Below are 13,136 nucleotides of genomic sequence, written 5' to 3'. Positions count from 1 at the left end.
TCACTGAAAAATTTACATTTACGCTATCTACTCACCACGAAGCCGATGGAGGGTGGTGGTGAAGTGTTTGAGTCCACAAAACACTTTAGAAGTCTCAGTAGTAAACCTTGTTTCAGCCAAGGCGACCAACAAACCAACCGTGGAAATGACTGTAGACAAATTCTTCTGAATTCACTTTATTAAATATACCGCACACAATATATAATAAAATACAATCCCTTTGGTGTGGAAATGTGATTGATTCCCTTTTAATACACACAACGCATGCAGTCGTAATGATTGCAAATCGCAATCATAGAACTAAATGAAATGCCACTGGAGCATCAATCCTCGAAAACATATCACTAAAAGATAGATCATGCACAACTTACAGATACACAGGCACAAGCATGTCATAGTATTAAATATAATACAAGTAACAAATACATTTATAAAAAGTCCTGTAAAAAAATGGTTTACATATTGGGGTTTAAAACCTTAAATTCTATAATTTAAATTTCAGTAATTGTAATAGTTTTGCTCAAATGCCCCAAATAGAAACTCTGTTGTCGTCTCATGTTCCTCAAATTAAAAGAGGAACTATTGGAGCCCTGACATTTTAAAGCTGCGTGCGTGGCCTCTCCTCTGAGGGGCCTGGCAGCTTTTTGCGTTGTTGTCGGGGCTTTTATCATCAGGGTTTCCCTCAAAATGCACAGGCAGACACCCATCCGCCAGCTTATCACAGGCCAGAATCAGATGTTTGTTTTCCTGATTCACGCGCTTGATTGTGCAGGGCTTAACTCGATCCTCACTGTGACAAAAGTGAAACGCTGGTTGCTGATGCACAGGTTCCCCTTGTACGTCTTCCCGCCTGCCTTCGTGCACACGGCCTTCACCCTGTCCAGCTCTTCACGACGAAGGAAAGACTGCGTGGGTCTGTCACAGTCGTTGTTCTTCGTAATGTACTCTTCCCATTTGTTCTGGTCGAGAGTGGTGGACAACCCGGCGCGAATGGGCGCTTGACGAAGGTGTTGAAGGCGTTGTTCCACTTGGACTTCTGGCAGGGAGCGTTATTTTGGGCGAACATCTGGGCGAACGTCTGATGCCCCAGCAGGAGGCAGATGGCGAGAGGGAGAAAAACCCTGAGAGCAGCCATTACCCAGCAGACCTAGGGAGGAACACAGACTTTAACGTCACAACAGCATGAACAAAGAAACTTTACTTTACCCTCTACCACTCAGTCAACTTACTTTTTCTGATTCTGAGTTATGTACGAGTGTGTCAAAGAGCTGAGTTTGACAAAGTTCTTCTGTCTGTCTGTCTCTGTCTGTCTGTCTGTCTGTCTGTCTTTCTGTCTGTCTGTCTGTCTGTCTGTCTGTAGAAGGACTGTAGCAGACAGGCCAGGCCTGTGAGCTACGAGTGACATGAAAGCTCCACTTGTGTGAGAGCTTTCTTTTGTCCGTTAGTTGCAGTTCCGCATTTCACTTCCTTGTGTTGTGTCAGCAGCAGGAGTGGCCTAAACTACACTTTATTCTCTACCATTTCAAATTTAAATAAAAAATTAAAAGTTTAAAGGGATAGTTCACCGAAAAATGTTAATGTACTCCTCATCTACTCACCACTAAGCCAATGGAGGGGTGGGTGAAGTGTTTGGGTCCACAGAACACTGTAGGAGTCTCAGGGGTAAACAATGTTTCAGCCAAGACGACCTCTACTTCAGACGTAATAAAACAACAGAAAAAAAACATGCCTCCATACTGCTTGTGTGGTGTCATCCAAGTGTCCGCAAGCCCCGACATTCATATTCGACTCGAAACGGTGTCATTTACACCATGTTTTTAGCCTAAAAGTCCACTACTGGAAATGGCGATGCTAGCGGACGTAGCCACACCAACGCGCACCCCGCGGGTGCCCTTGGCCGAGAGTGTGTGCGGTTTTCCGTTGTGCCTGTGCGAACATGAACGTGCCTCGAAGATAATATGAATGTCGGGGCTTATGGACACTTGGATAACACCACACGAGCTGTATGGAGGCATTTTATGTTTTTGTGTTGTTTTTACATCTAAGGAAATGGTTCCATTTAATTCAATTTTACTTGAATTGGCTGCAACACTGTTTACCCTGAAACTCCAGCAGTGTTTTGTGGACTCAACACTTCGCCCACCCTCCATCAGCACAGTGGTGAGTAGATAATGAGTGAATTTTCATTTTTGTTGAACTATCCCTTTAAGTTCACTAGATAACCTTAAAAGGTAGAAAGGTAAGCAATGAACCTACCACAGGATGAACTGGACAAAAGGTGAAAGCAAAGAAGCAACTGCAACATGTTTGTGGGAACTTCTACAGCTGTGGTGGGATGAACTTTCAAAACCAGGTTTCATCTCCATCATAGAAAGACGTCTGGTGTCTTCAGCTGCTGAATTAATCAAAACTTTAGATAAGATGTAGTTCAATAAGAAAATTCTGTGTTTCCTTTTTTCAATCTTTAGCATTTATTTGCTTTATACTGAGTAAGTAATTTATCGCTCAAAATGTCACACACCAAAATGTGTCCAGCCTGCACAGACTGACAAGACACAGCACACATGACAAAAACAAGTGCAGAAGCAGCAAAGCGACTGATACACCTTCACACATGTCAGACTGGGACAACCAACACATTAGAGCACAATCATTCTCCTTAGACATTAAACATGGATCTACATTCATCAGAGAAAACAAATCAAGACTTTCTGCAGATATTTAACAGAGAAGCCTGTGTCTAAGGTTCTAATATAATGAAAAATAAAACAAACAAAGTGTATTTCGTTTTTGACCTCTACCAGATCACACAGTTAACACTTTCTTTTTCCTCATGAATATTAAATTATCCTGCTGACCAATGGGTTTCCAACGTGATTCATGACAGACTCGAGGAACTGAAATCCAGGTGTTTGTTGCTGAAGTGGGGGTGAAGAGCGATTTTATGGGACAGCAGTGATGTGATTAATAAAGAAAATACACTGATACTCTGAAGCAATTTGTTTCGATGGTTAAGGACAAGGTTAGGGAGAGAAAGCATCATGCCAATGAGTGTCCTCATTAATATTGATGTACAAACGTGTGTGTGTGATCCATGATGTTATGGATATGGGCCATATAGTAAAACTTCACAGGAGGTCAACTCTGGTCACTGTACATACAGTGTGGTTCCTTGAAGTCTCAGAATTAAATGTCAATATGGTTTGTGCTGTGTTGTTTCTTCTTGTGTTGAAACAGCACTTCTGCAGATGTGTCGTTCCCTGTGGCTCTTGGACATTAAACACATGTTTAAATGTGTCCTATGATTTCCTCTGACCCCATGACTTTGTCAAAGGCCTGTAAGAAAACAGAAGCACAAGAAAACTCCTGAAAGACAGTTGAGTTACACCTGTTTACTCATGTCTCTCTGCAGTGGCATCATGAGGCAGAAAATGATGCACTAGGATGAATGAAACGTTGAGGAAGTTTTCAGGATCATCTGTCAGCATGACTATTAGCTCAGACATTTATATAGTTGATGTGCACCAGAAAGAATGTAACAAACATATATTGCATCACAATTGAAACACGTGGCTACTTCTTTTTAGCCTTTATAGCAGTATTTTACTGCAACTCTGCACTTAAACCCTGCAGCAGTCTGAGCTTGTTGGTAGCTTGGGATACTTTTGCACTAGTTGTGTTTCACAGCCAGGAGTTATTTCCTGCTCGGAGGATTCACTTTGGATTGCAAAGTCAGGCAGGTTCAAGTCTTTTAGTCATCAGCGTGACCAACCTCTGAATAATAATAAGTTTGCAGACAAAGCAGGAAATATGAAGAAAGTTGTTGGGCTCGTGGACAGATCCCAGTAAAAGTTTGCTGAGTGAACACTTGATGCTCTGGGATAAGTGGGGCAAGTAATCCTGCCATCTAGTGGTTTCAAACAGGTAATGTTTTGTCTCCACACTCAGCTTGAACTCTCTATCTCCACCTGTTGGAGCTGTTTGGACATGTGCACCTATACTGACCCTCTGATTAATCTATTGTTTCCTCTACAAAGAAAGTTATGTTATGTTTTTGTTTTGTTTTAGCTGGATGTAAAAACTACTGCTCCATACAGTTAAAGTTGTTACTTCATTTGCAACAAATGTCACACTGCACCTTTGAATATATATAGTTTTAGTTTTGCATTGTATCCGACTTTTTTATTGTAAACTCTTTCTTCCTTGCTTTATTTAAATGTAACTATTGGCACTGCTGAGCTGAGCGGTTTCTTCTTGTCCAACACCTTTCATTGTACTGTTGACTTTGTGTGTTCTATTTGCATGTGACAAATTGAAATTTGATTACCATGACAGTTGGTGGAAGGATGTGATATGAAACAGGAAGAACTACATTCAATCCAGATCAGGATCCAGATCAGGGGCAGGTCTATGTTGTTTTTGTTTGTCACTTTCATTAACATTGCAAGATGGGTGTCTGAAATTTGGTGACCCTGACTGTTGGAACAGGTACATGCCTCTGACAACCATTCTGATTGTAATGTTTACTTGTGGTTTGTGTGCACAAGCAGTCATACTGAGTTAGAGGACACACAGGTGTGTTTAGAATATCACCACTAAGCACTTTTAATCTATGTTCTTTAAAACATGAAGCTCTGACAGTTACACTACCGTTAAAAAACTTTCTGAACAATTCTATGTGTTTAAAAGGATAGTTCAATGAAAGAAAATTCACTAATTATGTACTCACCACTAAGCCGATGGAGGGGGAGGAAGAGTGTGAGTCCACAAACACTTTAGAAGTCTCAGTAGTAAACCTCTTCAGCAAAGGCGACCAAACAAACCACAGTGGAAATGACTGTTGACAAATTCTTCTGAATTCACTTTCATTAAATATACCACACACATGTATAATAAAATACAAACCCTTTGGTGTGGAAATGTGATTAATTCCCTTTTTAATACACACAACGCATGTAGGCGGGCATGATCAGAAATTGCAATCAGAAAACTCTAAATGAAACTCCACTGGCGCATCAATCCTTTAAAACATATCAATAAAAGATAGATGATGCACAACTTACAGATACACAGGCACAAGTTTGAAGCAAAAGTGGTTTACATATTGGTGGTTTGACCACTTAATACTTTTTAAAAACTCAACTTTTTTCTAATTTAATTTCAGTTCTTAAATGTCTGACAGCCGGAGCACTTTCTCCCACAGACTGGTACAGTTCGTTGCCACTTATGACAGATACAGAAAGTCTCTTCCCGCCCACAGCAAAACACTTTACAACTTCTCACCTCTATCGAAAGGTGAACCTTCAAAACCATGAGTCCTATAGATCCCGTCCACACCAAAACTCTCGATTACTCCTGCAATAACTGTAATTTATCTTTTTTTGGCACATACTGTATTATATTCATATTCATTTTTACTGCACGTCTTAAAGTCATATTTATTTATTTTAGTCAAACAACTACTGCAATTTTGCACTTGTCTCTTCATCGCCTCCCTTACTTTCACAATAAAGTACATCGATCTATCTATATCTATCTAAAATAGTTTTGCTCAAATGTTCCATAGGCAAAATGTCCCTTAATAGAATCTTTGTTGTCCTCTCATGTTTCTCTATATTAAAATAAGTAAAAAGCCAAAAGATAAGAGGAACAAGTGGAGCCAGGACATTTGTAAAAGCTGGGTGAGGCTCTACCTGAGGGTCCTGGCAGCCTTTCCAGTTGTTTTGGGGCTTTACATTTCCAGGGTTTCAAATGCATTAGTAGGCAGACACTGACTCTCCAGCTTATCACAGGCCAGAATCAGATGTTGGATTTCCCGACTTACGTTCCTGATTGTGCAGGTGCCTTGCTGGCTCCTCACTGTAACAAAAGTGAAAAGCTGGTCACTGATGCACAGGTTCTCCTTGTACGTCTTCCCGCCTGCCTTCGTGCACACGGCCTTTACCTTGTCCAGCTCTTCACGACGAAGGAAAGACTGCGTGGGTCTGTCACAGCTGCCGTTCTTCTTGATGTAATTCTCCCATTCGTTCTGATCGAGAGTGGTGGGCAACCCGGCGCGAATATGACGCTTGACGAAGGTGTTGAAGCCGTTGTTCCACTTGGACTTCTGGCAGGGAGCGTCATTTATGGCAAACGTCTGATGCCCCAGCAGGAGTCAGATGGCGAGAGGGACAAAAACCCCTGAGAGCAAGCCATTACCCAGCAGACCTAGGGAGGAACACAGACTTTAACGTCACAACAGCATGAACAAAGAAACTTTACTTTACCCTCTACCACTAAGTCGACTTACTTTTTTTCTGACTTCCAGTTCGTGTGTGTAAATGAGTGTGTGTGTGGGGCCAAAGAGCTGGAGTTTGACAAAGTTCTTCTGTTCTGTCTGTCTGTCTGTCTGTCTGTCTGTAGCAGGACTGTAGCAATCAGCTGCCTGACAGCTTCCCTACCTGTTAACAGGCGGAGGCTCATGTGAGATAGGAGTGACCTGAAACCTCCAGTTGTGTGATAGCTTTCTTCTGTACTTCCGTTGCGGTTCCACATTTCAATTTCCTTGTGTTGTGTCAGCAGCGGGGAGGGCCTAAATTATATCTATTCTCTACCATTAAAGATTTTCAGAACAATTCAAAGTTTAAAGGATAGTTCACTGAAAAATTTACATTTACGCTATCTACTCACCACGAAGCCGGGATGGAGGGGGGTGTGTGAAGTGTTTGAGTCCACAAAACACTTAGAAGTCTCAGTAAACCTTGTTTCAGCCAAGGCGGGCTCAAACAAACCACGGTGGAAATGACTGTAGACAAATTCTTCTGAATTCACTTTATTAAATATACCGTGACACATATATAATAAAATACAATCCCTTTGGTGTGGAAATGTGATTGATTCCCTTTAATACACACAACGCATGTAGTCTGTAATGATTGCAAATCGCAATCATAGAACTAAATGAAATGCCACTGGAGCATCAATCCGAAAACATATCACTAAAAGATAGATCATGCACAACTTACAGATACACAGGCACAAGCATGTCATAGTATTAAATATAATACAAGTAACAAATACATTTATAAAAGTCCTGTAAAAATGGTTTACATATTGGGGTTTAAACTCCTTAAATTCTATAATTTAAATTTCAGTAATTGTAATAGTTTCTGCTCTCAAATGCCCCAAATAGAAATTCTGTTGTCGTCTTCATGCTCCTCAAATTAAAAAGAGGAACTATTGGAGCCCTGACATTTTAAAGCTGCGTGCGTGGCCTTCTCCTCTGAGGGGGCCTGGCAGCTTTTGGCGTTGTTGTCGGGCTTTTATCATCAGGGTTTCCTCAAATGCACAGGCAGACACCCATCCGCCAGCTTATCACAGGCCAGAATCAGATGTTTGTTTTCCTGATTCACGCGCTTGATTGTGCAGGGCTTAACTGAGATCCTCACTGTGACAAAGTGAAACGCTGGTTGCTGATGCACAGGTTCCCTTGTACGTCTTTCTCCCGCCTGCCTTCTGCACACGGCCTTCACTCCTGTCCAGCTCTTCACAACGAAGGAAAGACTGCGTGGGTCTGTCACAGTCGTTGTTCTTCGTAATGTACCTTCCCATTTGTTCTGGTTGAGAGTGGTGGCAACCCGGCGCGAATGTGGCGCTTTGACGGTGTTGGAAGGCGTTGTTCCACTTGGACTTCTGGCAGGGATGCTATTTCGCGAACATCTGCTTAACGTCTGATGCCCCAGCAGTGAGGCAGATGGCGAGAGGGAGAAACCTGAGAGCAGCCATTACCCAGCAGACCTAGGGAGGAACACAGACTTTGGGGGCCACAACAGCATGAACAAAGAAACTTTACTTTTACTCTACCAATCAGTCAACTTACTTTGTCTGATTATGAGTTATGTACGAGTGTGTCAAAGAGCTGAGTTTGACAAAGTTCTTCTGTCCCGTCTGTCTGTCTCTGTCTGTCTGTCTGTCTGTCTTTCTGTCTGTCTGTCTGTCTGTCTGTCTGTAGAAGACTGTAGCAGACAGGCCAGGCCTGTGAGCTACGAGTGACAGCGAAAGCTCCACTTGTGTGGAGCTTTTTGTCCAAGAAGGTGGAGTTCCGCATTTCACTTCCTTGTGTTGTGTCAGCAGCAGGAGGCCTAAAACTGCACTTTATTCTCTCTACCATTTCAAATTTTAAAAAAATTAAAGTTTAAAGGATAGTTCACCGAAAAAGTATATTGTATTTCATCATCTACTCACCACTAGCCAATGGAGGGGTGGGTGAAGTGTCGGGGTCCACAGAACACTTGATTCCAGGGTAAACAATGTTTCAGCCAAGACTTACCTCTACTTCAGATTTTAATAAACAATGAAAAAACATGCCTCCATACTGCTTGTGTGGTGTCATCCAAGTGTCCGCAAGCCCCGACATTCATATTCGACTCAAACGGTGTCAATACATGTTTTTAGCCTAAAAGTCCACTACTGGAAGTGGCGATGCTAGCGGACGTAGCCACACCAACGCACCGCTGGTGCCCTTGGCCGAGAGTGTGTGCTCACAGCCTGTGCGAATACGAACGTGCCTCCGAAGATAATATGAATGTCAAGCCATGGACACTTGGATAACACTCACACGAGCTGTATGAGGCATTTATGTTTTTTGTGTTGTTTTTTACATCTAAGGAAATGGTTCCATTTTAATTCAATTTTACTTGAATTGGCTGCAACACTGTTTACCCCTGAAACCCCAGTAGTGTTTTGTGGACTCAACACTTCGCCACCCTCCATCAGCACAGTGGTGAGTAGGATAATGAGTGAATTTTCATTTTTGTTGAACTATCCCTTTAAGTTCACTAGATAACCTTAAAAGGTAGAAAGGTAAGCAATGAACCTACCACAGGATGAACTGGACAAAAGGTGAAAGCAAAGAAGCAACTGCAACATGTTTGTGAGAACTTCTACAGCTGTGGTGGGATGAACTTTCAAAAACCAGGTTTCATCTCCATCATAGAAAGACGTCTTGGTACCTTCTAGCTGAATTAATCAAAACTTTAGATAAGATGTAGTTCAATAAGAAAATTTCTGTGTTTCCTTTCAATCTTTAGCATTTATTTGCTTTATACTGAGTCAGTAATTTATCGCTCAAAATGTCACACACCAAAATGTCCAGCCTGCACAGACTGACAAGACACAGCACACATGACAAAAACAAGTGCAGAAGCAGCAAAAAGCGACTGATACACCTTCACACATGTCAGACTGACACAACCAACACATTAGAGCACAACTATTCTCCTTAGACATTAAACATGGATCTACATTCATCAGAGAAAACAACCAAGACTTTCAGATATTTACCAGAGAAGCCTGTGTCTAAGGTTCTAATATAATGAAAAATAAAACAAACAAAGTGTAAGGTCGCTTTTGACCTCTCCCAGATCACACAGTTAACACTTCTTTTTTCCTCATGAATATTAAATTATCCACACCAATGGGTTTCCAACGTGATTCATGACAGACTCGAGGAACTGACATCGAGGTGTTTGTTGCCATGGGGGTGAAGAGCGATTTTAAGTGGGACAGCAGTGATGTGATTGATAAAGAAAATATGCTGATACTCTGAGGCAATTCGTTTCTGATGGTTAAGGGACAAGGTTAGGGGCTAGAGAAAGATCATGCCAATGAGTGTCCCCATTAATATTGATGTACAAACGTGTGTGTGATCCTAAGGATGCGGATATGGCCATAGTAAACTTCACAGGAGGTCAACCTCTGGTCACTGTACATACAGTGTGGTTCTCAGTCTCAGAATTAAATGTCGTCAATATATTTGTGTTGTTGTTTCTTCTTGTGTTGAACAGCACTCTGTGATGTGTCGCTCCCTGTGGCTCTTGGACATTAAACACAAGTGCTTAAATGTGTCCTATGATTTCCTCTGACCCCATGACTTTGTCAAAGGCCTGTAAGAAAACAGAAGCACAAGAAAAACTCCTGAAAGACAGTTGAGTTAAACCTGTTTACTCATGTCTCTGCAGTGGCATCATGAGGTAGAAAATGATGCACTAGGACAGAATGAAATGTTGAGGAGGTTTTCAGGGATCATCTGTCAGCATGACTATTAGCTCAGACATGTATATAGTTGATGTGCACCAGAAAGAATGTAACAAACATATATTGTATCACAATTGAAACACGTGGCTACTTCTTTAGCCTTTATAGCAGTATTTTACTGCAACTCTGCACTTAAGCCCTGCAGCAGTCTGAGCTTGTTGGTAGCTTGGGATACTTTTGCACTAGTTGTGTTTCACAGCTGTGGAGTTATTTCCGATCGGAGGATTCACTTTGGATTGCAAAAGTCAGGCAGGTTCAAGTCTTTTTAGTCATCAGCGTGTGACCAACCCTGAATAATAATAAGTTTGCAGACAAAGCAGGAAATATGGAAGAAAGTTGTTGGGCTCGTGGACAGATCCCAGTAAAAGTTTGCTGAGTGAACACTTGATGCTCGGGATAAGTAAGCAAGTAACTCTCTTTGCCATCTAGTGGTTTCAAACAGGTAATGTTTTGTCTCCACACTCAGCTTGAACTCTATCTCCACCTGTTGGAGCTGTTTGGACATGCACCTATACTGACCTCTGATTAATCTATTGCTCTCTACAAAGAAAGTTATGTTATGTTTCTGTTTTGTTTTAGCTGGATGTAAAACTACTGCTCCATACAGTTAAAGTTGTTACTCATTTGCAACAAATGTCACACTGCACCTTTGAATATATATAGTTTTAGTTTTGCATTGTATCCGACTTTTTTATTGTAAACTCTTTCTTCCTTGCTTTTATTTAAATGTAACTATTGCACTGCTGAGCTGAGCGGTTTCTTCTTGTCCAACACCTTCCATTGTACTGTTGACTCTGTGTGTTCACTTGCATGTGACAAATTGAAATTTGATTACCATGACAGTTGGTGGAAGGATGTGATATGAAACAGGGAAGAACCACATTCAATCAAGATCAGGATCCAGATCAGGGGGCAGGTCTATGTTTGCTTTTGTTTTTCACGTTCATTATCATTGCAAGATGGGTGTCTGAAATTTGGTGACCCTGACTGTTGGAACAGGTACATGCTCCTCTGACAACCATTCTGATTGTAATGTTTACTTGTGGTTTGTGTGCACAAGCAGTCATACTGAGTTAGAGGACACACAGGTGTGTTTAGAAAACTCACCACCAAGCCCTTTTAATGTTTGTTCTTAAAACCTGAAGCTCTGACAAAGTTACACTACCGTTAAAAAACTTTCGGAACAATTAAAAGTTTAAAAGGATAGTTCACCGAAAAATGAAAATTCACTAATTATGTACTCACCACTAAGCCGATGGAGGGGGGGGTGTGAAGAGTGTGAGTCCACAAACACTTTAGAAGTCTCAGTAGTAAACCTTCTTTCAGCAAAGGTGACCAAACAAACCACGGTGGAAATGACTGTAGACAAATTCTTCTGAATTCACTTTATTAAATATACCACACACATGTATAATAAAATACAAACCCTTTGGTGTGGAAATGTGATTAATTCCCTTTTTAATACACACAACGCATGTAGGCGGGCATGATCAGAAATTGCAATCAGAAAACTCTAAATGAAACTCCACTGGCGCATCAATCCTTTAAAACATATCAATAAAAGATAGATGATGCACAACTTACAGATACACAGGCACAAGTTTGAAGCAAAAGTGGTTTACATATTGGTGGTTTGACTGTGTTTTTAATACTTTTTTAAAACCTCAACTTCTTCCAAATTCTATTTTCAGTTCTTAAATGTCTGACAGCGGAGCACTTTCCACAGACTGGTACAGCTCCGTTGCCACAAGGACAGATACAGAAAGTCTTTCCTGCCCACAGCAAAAACACTTTACAACTTCTCACCTCTATCGAAAGGTGAACCTTCAAAACCATGAGTCCTATAGATCCTGTCCACACCAAAACTCTCTGATTACTCCTGCAATAACTGTGAATTTATCTTTTTTTTGGCACATACTGTATTATATTCATATTCATTTTTACTGCACGTCTTAAAGTCATATTTATTTATTTTAGTCAAACAACTACTGCAATTTTGCACGCTTGTCTCTTCATCGTCTTTACTACAATAAAGTACATCGATCTATCTATATCTATCTAAAATAGTTTTGCTCAAATGTGTTCCACAGGGCAAAATGTCCCTTAATAGAATCTTTGTTGTCCTCTCATGTTTCTCATATTAAAATAAGTAAAAAGCCACAAAAGATAAGAGGAACAAGTGGAGCCAGGACATTTTAAAGCTGGGTGAGTGGCCTCTACTCTGAGGGTCCTGGCAGCCTTTCCAGTTGTTTTGGGGCTTTACATTTCCAGGGTTTCCCTCAAAATGCACAGGCAGACACTGATTCTCCAGCTTATCACAGGCCAGAATCAGATGTTGGATTTCCCGACTTACGTTCCTGATTGTGCAGGTGCCTTGCTGGCTCCTCACTGTAACAAAAGTGAAAAGCTGGTCACTGATGCACAGGTTCTCCTTGTACGTCTTCCGCCTGCCTTTCGTGCACACGCCTTTACCTTGTCCAGCTTCTTCACGCATTTAAGGAAAGACTGCGGTCTGTCACAGCTGCCGCTCTTTTGATGTAATTCTCCCATTCGTTCTGATCGAGAGTGGTGGGCAACCCGCGCGACATGACGCTTTGACGAAGGTGTTGAAGCCAAGAAACCCACTTGGACTTCTGGCAGGGAGCGTCATTTATGGCAAACGCCTGATGCCCCAGCAGGAGGCAGATGGCGAGGAGGAGAAAAACCCCGAGAGCAGCCATTACCCAGCAGACCTAGGGAGGAATACCACAGACTTTAACCCGCTACAACAGCATGAACAAAGAAACTTTACTTTACCCTCTACCACTCAGTCAACTTACTTTTTCTGATTCTGAGTTATGTACGAGTGTGTCAAAGAGCTGAGTTTGACAAAGTTCTTCTGTCTGTCTGTCTCTGTCTGTCTGTCTGTCTAACCCAAGCTCCAGTTGTGTGAGAGCTTTTTTCTGTCTGTCAGTTGCAGTTCCAGATTTCACTTCCTTGTGTTGTGTCAGCAGCAGGATTGGCCTAAACTACACTCCATTCTCTACCATTTCAAATTTTTTTGAACAATTAAAAGTTTAAAG

General features: G+C 41.5%; 1 long non-coding RNA gene across 1 annotated transcript; it reads right to left on the bottom strand.

Moving 5' to 3' along the window:
* Positions 1 to 145: 145 nt before the first annotated feature.
* LOC124852288 lies at positions 146 to 8,013 on the bottom strand. Its single transcript, XR_007032901.1, has 2 exons — positions 7,859 to 8,013; positions 146 to 1,147 (listed from the first exon to the last, which is right to left on the bottom strand). It is a non-coding gene; the product is annotated as an uncharacterized LOC124852288 (long non-coding RNA).
* Positions 8,014 to 13,136: the final 5,123 nt, after the last annotated feature.

Source organism: Hippoglossus stenolepis, chromosome 8 (genome assembly GCF_022539355.2).
Source record: "Hippoglossus stenolepis isolate QCI-W04-F060 chromosome 8, HSTE1.2, whole genome shotgun sequence".
NCBI lineage: Eukaryota > Metazoa > Chordata > Actinopteri > Pleuronectiformes > Pleuronectidae > Hippoglossus > Hippoglossus stenolepis.
The sequence above is the reverse complement of the archived record's forward strand: the minus strand, read 5'-3'. Positions and strand labels throughout refer to the sequence as shown.